The 10,177-nt window shown below is 37.5% G+C and overlaps 1 long non-coding RNA gene across 1 annotated transcript; it reads right to left on the bottom strand.

The window, feature by feature from the left end:
• Window positions 1–3,888: 3,888 nt before the first annotated feature.
• Window positions 3,889–4,910, bottom strand: LOC127628637 (uncharacterized). Its single transcript, XR_007968683.1, has 4 exons — window positions 4,838–4,910; window positions 4,379–4,428; window positions 4,193–4,276; window positions 3,889–3,957 (listed from the first exon to the last, which is right to left on the bottom strand). It is a non-coding gene; the product is annotated as an uncharacterized LOC127628637 (long non-coding RNA).
• Between the last annotated feature and the right edge of the window lie 5,267 nt (window positions 4,911–10,177).

Here is a 10,177-nt window from a genome sequence, read left to right as displayed (position 1 = left end):
CCAGTCTCAGGAAACATTTTCCCCATTTGGAAGTTGTCAACACAGCAGATCATTAGTGAGGGAGCGTACCTTACTGCCCAAACCCCATCACGGGTTGAGGCTGGATATTCGCTCCTTCTGTTATGAAAGGCAGCAGGTCCACAATCGATAAGGACAGCGTGAGCATCTTCGTTGATTGCCCCCCACAACGCTGCGTCAAATACCTGATTAATCCACTGTGTGCTGCTGCTGCTACAGCTATCCTCTGCCTCAGGTTGTGCTGCGCTGCTAACACTAGCCTCAGCCTCCTCTGGTCCCTGGTTAGCTTGCTTGTCTTCCACAAATTCTTCACCCTGATTCTCCTCCTGGCTCCATTTGAAGAACATGTGAATAGATGGCACATGTCTTAATAAAGACGCCTCCCTCTCATCTTTTTCGTTTGTGTTTACTACAACCACTCTCGCTAAGTCTCTACGACGAGTACTCCAGCAGTCCACTCGATTCAGCGCTGGGTTATTTGAAGATAGCGCGGGCTTTCCACACTTGCGCAATAAAGCAATAAATGCAGTATATGCAATAATAACATGTATTGTAACAAGTGTAACAAGTGTAAATAACTATATTTATTAAAATTATTAAATGGACAATAAAGCCCTCCCTACACCTACCCCTAACCGATAAACATTTTATTATTAAACAGTCGTTAGGCACTTTATTTCCATAAATATTTTATAAATTTTTATTCAAAATAAATGCCTTTCCGAGATGATATGTGATGGGAAAAGAGCGAGTTCGGCAAAAGGTGTCAACACCTACTTTCAAGAGCCACAAACCCTATTGCCTGCGCCAACTCACTGGGTCTTCACCTTGGCGCAGTACAGCTCTCCTTGCAGAATCCATGATCTTTTCTGGAGACAGAGCCCGAGACCAAGGTCTCTTTTTGTTCTCCTCCTTCACCTTTAGGGCCATAGAAGAGTCACACATATTCAGACTCCCCTCAGCTCTCCATTTCTATAAAAAAAAAAAAGTATTAATATATACTGTGGTATTGTGGTAATGTATATGAGGTCGTGAGTATTAATTAAGCAGTATGGCATGATACATTTTGAAATATATTGCATATTGTTAAGCATGACATGAAGTGTGACTTCAGCCGTGACTATATTCACAATATGGCAAAGCCTCGTACTGCCAACTTGAACACTTTTAAGTTTTTTTTTTTTTTTACACTTTAAGCAAATAGTTCAAACATATGTTACATATTACTATATCTTACAGTCATCTGAGTGCTACTGTTCTTAGTCTTCTTGATAAGTGGATCAGTTTATACATGTGAAGAATACTGAATGATGCATTTGAGATAGTTCCCCAAGAAATGAAAATAATCTTATCATTTATTCACCCTTATGCCATCCCAGATGTGTATGACCATGTGATCTTTGTGTTCAGCAGAATAAAGAAAGTAATGAGGCATGAGGGTAAATAAATAATGATAATTTTCATTTAATGTACAATCCCTTTAATGTGATGAAAATCATCAATATATGATCATCATAATTCTAAGTATTATGAAATTTGTTTGTTTTAATACATTTGCAGTCTTGTCAAATAAACGATTTTGTCTTTAGAAAACGTCATTAACACTTTCTCAACATATAGCAGAGATACAGTACAGTGCCACAATATACAATACGCTTGAATATTTATTAGATTCAAGGTTTATACAAGGCCCCCTTAGTAGAACCTAATTTTAAATTTGTATTTTCAGAGTATTATTTCATACTTTATGCTTTGTATAAAAGGGTTGTCGAACAAAAACATTTATTACACTATTAATTGAAATAAGAGCATTTCTACCCAATATTACAAAAAATAACCGGGCTTAGGTGGTTGGGCAAAGAAGATATTTATATTTTATTTTGTGTGGTACCCGTTCTGAAAGTTTAAAGTACTTTTAAATGCTTAAAGTTGGATATGTGTTGGATATGTGTACAGGTCTTACAGTAAAGTACAATAAACATACGTGCATTTATATAATGTCTAAATATATAAAGAGAGAGAGAGAAACTTACCTCCGTTTCAACAGTGTCCAAATTTGTATTTGTAGTAATAATCTCGAATCTGAAGAAACATTTGTGCGCCGAACGAGATGTTTATTATAACATCCGCTGCAGCATCGCTCTTCTGCTGATTGGTCAATTCCTCTTGGCAACCAGATAGACGCGCACCTCATTGGCCAATTTCGCGAAGAATCCAAGTAACGGTATGGGCCGTGATTGGTCAATTCCTGGTAGCAACCAGGTAGTGACTTACGATTGATTGGTTAATTCTTCGAATATTCTTTTTTTATTTTTTATTTAAATAAATGTACATTTATATTTAATTTATTTGGCATTTATTGGACAGTTACAGTGAAGAGCTGTGTCAGAAATGAACTTGTCCGTTATTTCATTATTACGGTTTTGTGTTTATTGTATTATTAGATGGATGATGTCTAGTTATGTAACCCTTCTATAGCGACTGTTGGGAGTACGCTCAACTAAACACGATAAACAGTGTATAAATCGCGACACTTTTCGCATTAAGACGGTTACAAACCTTAAAATGAAACCAAGTGAAGGTTTAATGTCATCAAACATTTAGAGTTTATAGTATGACTTGTACAAACATTAGACATACGTACATTACATTTTTCCACAGATAATGGTCAGTTTATATTTTCCTAATATAGGCCTACATATACAAAAACAAACCTAACACTTAATAACTATTAATAATACCAACACATTAACGTTAATTACTCAACTAACAAAGCGAACTACACACTAAATATTAAAAACGTATAAAAACTAACATATTATTATCAGAAACGCACAATAGATTTCCAGTCAGCTGTTTAACGGATTAAACGATAGGTCGCGAGACAGTCACTTTGAAATTCGCGCCACAAGCTCATTGAGTGATAGTTTGCTCGTGGCCAGTTCTGTATATTTAGTAACGGACGCAATGAACATAAATCTGGCAAAGTTTATATTTTTATTGTAAAAGAAAATGTACATTTATAATTGTATTTATGTTACCCTGGAATTAAACTACACTGCTGTTGTTGATGGAGTGACTGTAAATTGAACATCTTTATCTCTTGAGTGCCTTCCCAGTAAACACAGAACGTTCCCCTAACGTTCCCATATGGTTCTCATTTGGTTATTTTTTGGGGAACCAAATAAGAACGTTCTCTGTAGGTTCTTTTTTATAACCTAAAGAGAACCTTCCCTGCAGGTTGTTATTTTATAACCTAAAGAGAACCTTCCCAGAACGTTCCCTGCAGGTTATTTTTAGGTTTAATTTTTATAACCTAAAGAGAACGTTCTGGGAACGTTCCCTGCAGGTTGTTATTTTATAACCTAAAGAGAACCTTCCCAGAACGTTCCCTGCAGGTTATTTTTAGGTTTAATTTTTATAACCTAAAGAGAACGTTCTGGGAACGTTCCCTGCAGGTTATTATTTTAATATCACTTACCATTAACAGGCAGTAGAGGGCGCTCATATTTAATATTCATAGGGTTTCCTTACCATTTTCCTGGAATGTTTCAGGTCTTTAAGTAATTTACTACTCAACTGATGACTTGAATCAGGTATGTTATACCTATATTATAAATTATAATATAGAAATGATATAAATTTTAAAGATTTTTCATGGTTTATTTGAAAGATTTTTCATTTTTTATGGTTTACAATTACATACACTGTTGGGCCGAAATCTATTTGGCAAGACTGAACAAAACAACACTACAATTTCAATACAGAGTTTAACAGTTTTATTAAAACAATAACAAATGGGAGGGGAGGTTTTATTTCAACAGGAACAATAAAATAAAAAACTGACTCTGTTGTATTCCAGATGTGTTCCTCGGGACACCAACCCCAACTGCTGAATACAGGGGAAACATTATTGTGCATCATTCACCTGTCACCCATCTGTGTCCTTCATGTAATGCAGCCTCCTCCCAAATCAGCAAAATGATAAACTGAGGAATAGATGAACACTTGCAAAAGTAGAGACTGGATTAAAAACATAAAAATACATCTAAGTTTTGGCGAATGGATGGATGTGAAAATGGTTTAGCTCCTAAGGTTATTTGCCAGTAGTAAACAAGTAGCTACTATTGTTGTGATAAATGCACACAGAAGGACACATAGGTGTTGGACCGACCTAGTGGTGGATAACCTCACTTTGCACCATTGAGGCTTCCAGTGGATAAAGCAATTTCCAATTGACTACATGCATCAAACCTGCCTAGGTGTTTAAAAAGAAAACACAACATTAGTATCACTAAGGTTGTAATTTTCTAAGAGATGTACATTTATGATGGGACACTGAAAAGTGAAAAGAACTGACCTGTGCTAGTTTGCTCTTTATACACTGGCAGCCAATGTATACCATGTGACCTATATAACCCAGTTGTAGGTTAGAGACAAAAAGATTCATATGAATGTGATTTTTAAAAGATCCGATTCACCATTACATCCTACAACAAAATATATAACAATTACAAATGATCCATGAGTGTTTTAATTTTAATAATTATATTTCCTGTACGTTATTTTTGTATGGAAAACGGTTTCATTCACAACTAATTAACATATGATGCACCTTGCACTTCTCTTACATGTTTGATTTACTTTAAATTCTATAAGATAGATTTCATCACTGCATTTTAAAAATTTTAAAGCTCCTTTAACAGGGCCGCGTGCAAAACGCGTTAGACAGCTCTGGGAAAGCGCTCACAATCCCACAAATTATCACACTATGAAAAAAACATACATTTCACATATTATTCCATATCATTCTACTTACTTCTCAAACATTTGCACATCAAAGCCGAATGCTTCCACCATAAGGGCTGCCACGCGTTGATAGAGTAAACTCGCGTGTAGCTGGTTAACCAAATTAAGTTAAGAATTCTTCGCTTGCATGCATGCTTATGACGACTATAGCATATATCGCCACCTATGGGTTGTTGAATATGTATTATACGTTATGTATATTTCCCATCCCATCCAGGCAGGTACCCAACACCCGATTCATTTTAATTGTTAATTAATTTCGTAAATCTAGCCAATTTAGTTAACATATTTATATTCAAAAGTTTATATATAACTTATATTTACTAAATTATTGTGGTATATCACTTTTTGACAAGGTAACGCAAGGTATCGTTCTATAAATGTAGCCTACATTTAAAAAAAATAATAATAATAATATAAATATACATTTGTGCGCGTGCCATTGTCCGCGAGCGGGCATATATAAGCAGGGGTTGTGACCACTGCGCGCAGAACCCGGTTTTCATTGTAAGTGGGCATCCTATTCTACCAGCATTTTTGAGGTAAAGTACTTTTTACGTAACTGATTTTACTTTTAAAACATACGAACCCCCTACAAAGGTATTACGCTTACAAATTTGAAGAAAGTAAATAATAAAATCTAATTATAGCATACTAGTATAACCTAACGTTAAGTTACTCTAACCACATAAATAAGATAAATAACTGCCGCTTTCACCTAAATGAACATTTTTAATTGTCACAAAATTGATTAACTGTCTTTTCCAGTAGGATGTACCCCTACTTTTCACATAAACAATGGTTTTCCGGTTTTTTCCCCACCGTCCACTAGTCCATCCATCCATCCATCGTCAACCGCTTATCCTGTGTACAGGGTCGCGGGGGGCTGGAGCCTATCCCAGCTAACATTGGGCGAAAGGCGGGGGACACCCTGGACAGGTCGCCAGTCCATCGCAGGGCCACACATAGATAGACTCACACTCACATCCACATCCACACCTAGGGCAAGTTTTTTTTTTTGGAGACACCAATTAACCTAGCCTGCATGTCTTTTGGATGGTGGGAGGAAGCCGGAGTACCCGGAGAGAACCCACGCAGACACGGGGAGAACATGCAAACTCCCCACAGAAAGGCCGGGGCAACCAGGGTTTGAACCCACGACCTTCTTGCTGTGAGGCGACAGTGCTAACCGCTGCACTACCGTCCACTATGATTAAATAGTCCCCGTCCACTATGATTAAATAGCTATAATTAAATAGCCTGCCGTTAAATGCCGTTAAGCCTGTGTGACGTCATTTGGGATAATAACCCGCTCATTTTGAAATGAACTTATGCGTTTCATCAGTCATCATGTCTGTGAAGTTATAGTTACTTTAAAATAAATAAAATATATAATTATTAATAATTTTATCTATACTTTGTATGGAAAGCCCACAGGCTTGGCTGCGAGCGCGTGAGCGTGGTGTACGCGCCAGCGCTCGCAGCTAAGCCTGTGAGAGCGAGAGACGTGGCTTGTAAAGATGAGATCAGATCTATAATGAAATCGGCCATCCGTCTGTCAAATAATAATAAAATAAGTTATTATTAGTATTATTAATACTATTCATAATTATAATGACAATGATAATAATTATATTTTATTATTACTGTTAACAGTATTAAAAATAATAATAGGCCTACTAATTAGTAGCCTAGTAGTATTTTCAAGAAGGAAAATGTATTTTACTGACTTAATATGGTTTCTTGTTTGAAAAAAAAAAAAAAACAGAAGCACATTCAGACATTAAAATATTTACAGGCTTAACAATGAGTGAGGACAAAATAGAACGTTCGAGGCAATATCTAAGATCCTGGAGAGCAACTAAACGTGTTCTTCAAAAAATACAGTGGAAACTTAAAATACTCTATCATTTCTGGTCACACAGAAAATAATAACACTTCGTGAAAAGATCTTGGTGAAAAGATCCTGAGTGGAAGATCCTGTGGATCCCACAATATTTTGGCCTTATAATGTATTGTCCTATAAATACTGTATAAAAATATGTATAAATATTTCCAAACAACATTTTACATGAAATCTAAAACTTTGGATTTAGAATGGACTCAAGATCCATGAGGCAACGCTACACAAGGCAGTGGAAATATGCCCGGAGGTCACTGGCTGAAAGGAGTATTGGAGAAGAATCAAAATGGCATCCAATAACAACTCAACACAGTCAAAGTAATGTCAACATGGATGAAAGAAATTATAATGACAAGGATATCCATAGTGCTTTTGAGAGTGTAGAGACTGGAGTCAGTGAGCAGAAAAGCAGTTCAGGGCATAAGAGTGTGGGAAATGGAGACAGTGAAGAGAAGTGCAGTTCAGGACACGAGGGTGTGAATAATGCGGTCAGTGAAGAAGACTGTAGTTCAGAGCCTGAAGATGTGGATGAAATGCCTCCAGCCTCACTCACAACGTTTCTGCAAGAGTGGAGTATGAAACACCTCATTACTCATAATGCCATTGATGACCTTCTGAGGGGACTTAAAAACCATGGACATCCAGAACTGCCTTTAACAGCAAGAACCTTGCTGCAAACTCCAAGACAAATCAAAACAGTGACAAAGTCAGGGATGGGGTGTGTTCATTTTAACATTAGAGAGAGTCTTAGTGAGCAGCTGCAGCACTACCCGAAAGAGATGACAGAAACAATAACAGCACTGGAGATAGCATTTAATATTGATGTAGAAGCAGCAGGACACATCTATGGCCCATTCTCTGTGCCATTCATCTGACACCCATCAGAGTTTTTCCTGTCACACTGACATTTGGTCCTTCCAGACCAACAAATTTGGATTTTGTTGAGGAAGCCATAAAAGACATTCAGGAACTCCTTGACAATGGTTTGGAAGGAAAACAGATCAAAATTAGATGTGTTGTCTGTGATGCACCAGCAAGAGCAGTGGTGAAGAAAATCAAGCAGTATTCCGGGTATTTTGGGTGTGACAAATGCACACAGAAGGGAACATGGATATCTAGGCGAGTGATGTACCCAGAGGTAGACAACCTCACACTACGCACCAATTAAATATTTCGTGCTGAAATGACCAGACGTCAGGAGAATGAGGCCACTCCAACATCTCCCTTTTTGAGGCTCCCATTGGACATGATAAGTCAATTCCCAATTGACTACATGCACCAAGCCTGCCTGGATGTTATGAAGAAACTCATTACAGAGTGGGTTAGAGGAGACAGAAAGGTGCGAGTGTCTGCTGGCTAAATAAATGAGGTGACCCAAAGGCTGCAGTCACTCAGGAAGGCCATCCCAAGCTGTTTCCAAAGAAAACCAAGGGGTCTAGAGGACATAGATAGGTGGAAGGCAACTGAACTGCGACAATTTGCTGTATACACTGGCGAGATAGTGTTAAAGGGAATTCTGGCAGACCAGCTGTACGACCATTTTATGGCATTCAGTGTTGCATTGGGCCTTCTTCTTTCACCCAGCTTGGCAGTGGACTACAACAACTACAGCACTGAGCTGATGACTTACTTCGTGGGAAAAACAAAAGACCTATATGGCTGACCACTTCATGGTGTACAACATCCATTCAATGGTACATCTACCAGCAGAGGCGATGCATTTTGGCAGTCTTGATGCTTGCAGTGCATTTCCATTTGAGAACTATCTTGGAAAGCTCAAGCGACTCATAAGGTCAGGAAAGCAGCCACTTGTTCAAGTGGCAAAACGGTTGATGGAGATTTCAAAGTCTTCACAGACTCAATCTGTGGTGGTCACAAAGTGCAAAACCGCAAGACCAAACAATGCCTTCATTCTTGGGGAAGGAAAATGTTGTGAGGCCATTGAAGAGAGGGTTGTGTCGGACGAGTCAGGTTCCCCAATGGTACTGTGTAAGATTTTCAAAAAATCGGAACCACTTTTCAGGGAACCATGTGACTCACGAATAATTGGCTGTTTCAAAGTGCAGTCAAGGCAATCCACAATGACACTTGTGCCGGAACAGCAGCTGACAAGAACTGCAATAATGGTGGAAAAAAACCAGGAAATATTGTTTTTGGCCATCCTGCATGAACTTTAACTCTCGCGCTCACCCTCACACACACACACACACACACACACACAGCCTATACCCTCATTCACTATAACATTAGTTCGCTAATATAGTCCACTTGACTGGGTAAATAATTACATAGTTAATAAGGTAATTTCCAGAGGAGTATTAAACAACTCCACAAACAGCATTACCAGCTTCACTTATTACCAACCAGGCTGACTTTATTTCTGTCAGACATCTACAGAAGTTCTTATTAAAACGTGACAGGTTTAGATGTTATTTTATTTTCATTTGATGTTACCATGATGGTGATTAGTGTTTTCTTTAGTTGGGCTCTTGACCCTTGACTTTAATATTAGTTTTTCTTTGATTTGAGTTAAAGTCATGTTTTTAATTAATTAATTAATCGGTTTCCCAAATGACACAAGTAACCTCCATACTGTAAAAAAGGAGAACTGTAAATTAACAGTACATTGCTGGCAAACACAGCTAGATTACCGTTATTTTACAGCGCACGGAATCACTGTGTTTTGCACCTTGCAAACAGGTAGGCCAAAAAGGGAAATAATATAATTCAAGCAATTGCAAGCTGTTGAATGACTGTACAGAACTGGTTATGTGTTCACCTTTATTAATTGCTTAATTTTATTATTATTTTAATCTCTTAACAGATGGAAAAGAAAACATTTGCAGTGGTGGAATTTGCAGATGACAGTTCGGTGGAAATCATCCCAACCACATGGCTGGAGGAGACCACTGAAGTATGCTTTTGTATTCAATTAACTTTAAAGTAACATTAACTTACAATATTAAAATCAGATTAATAAAATACAAACAAAACAAAAAAAGCTTTTTTTTTTTTTACAGGGGATATTCTGTTACTGGACATTTCTGAACACACGGCAGTTGGATCAAAAAAGTGCCATGCCTGACAAACAAAAATGGAAACGGTTCCGTATTAAAAAATTTGGCTAAGAACAGGTACAACAGGATTAAAACGGGTCTATAGACTATGTGTATTGTCTGTAACTCATGAATATGTTGTTGTAAGGACCGCCTATTTACCAAACAATAGCCTTACAATGTTGTTTACATTTTTTTGGTTTATCTCTAAAATAACTTTATGAAATGTAATATTCTGGCAACAATCTATATTTTCCAGACTCATATACAAAAGCATCCCAGAAATGCCGGCTTGTTGCAGAGACGTCTAATTTGGAAACGGAGGACACCTCAAATAAAAAGAGGCAGCTCAAAAAGCCAAGAAGATTTCAGTCTGAAACTGACATCTCCT

This window comes from Xyrauchen texanus, chromosome 35 (assembly GCF_025860055.1).
Source record: "Xyrauchen texanus isolate HMW12.3.18 chromosome 35, RBS_HiC_50CHRs, whole genome shotgun sequence".
NCBI lineage: Eukaryota > Metazoa > Chordata > Actinopteri > Cypriniformes > Catostomidae > Xyrauchen > Xyrauchen texanus.
This window is presented reverse-complemented; position numbering and strand designations above follow the sequence as displayed.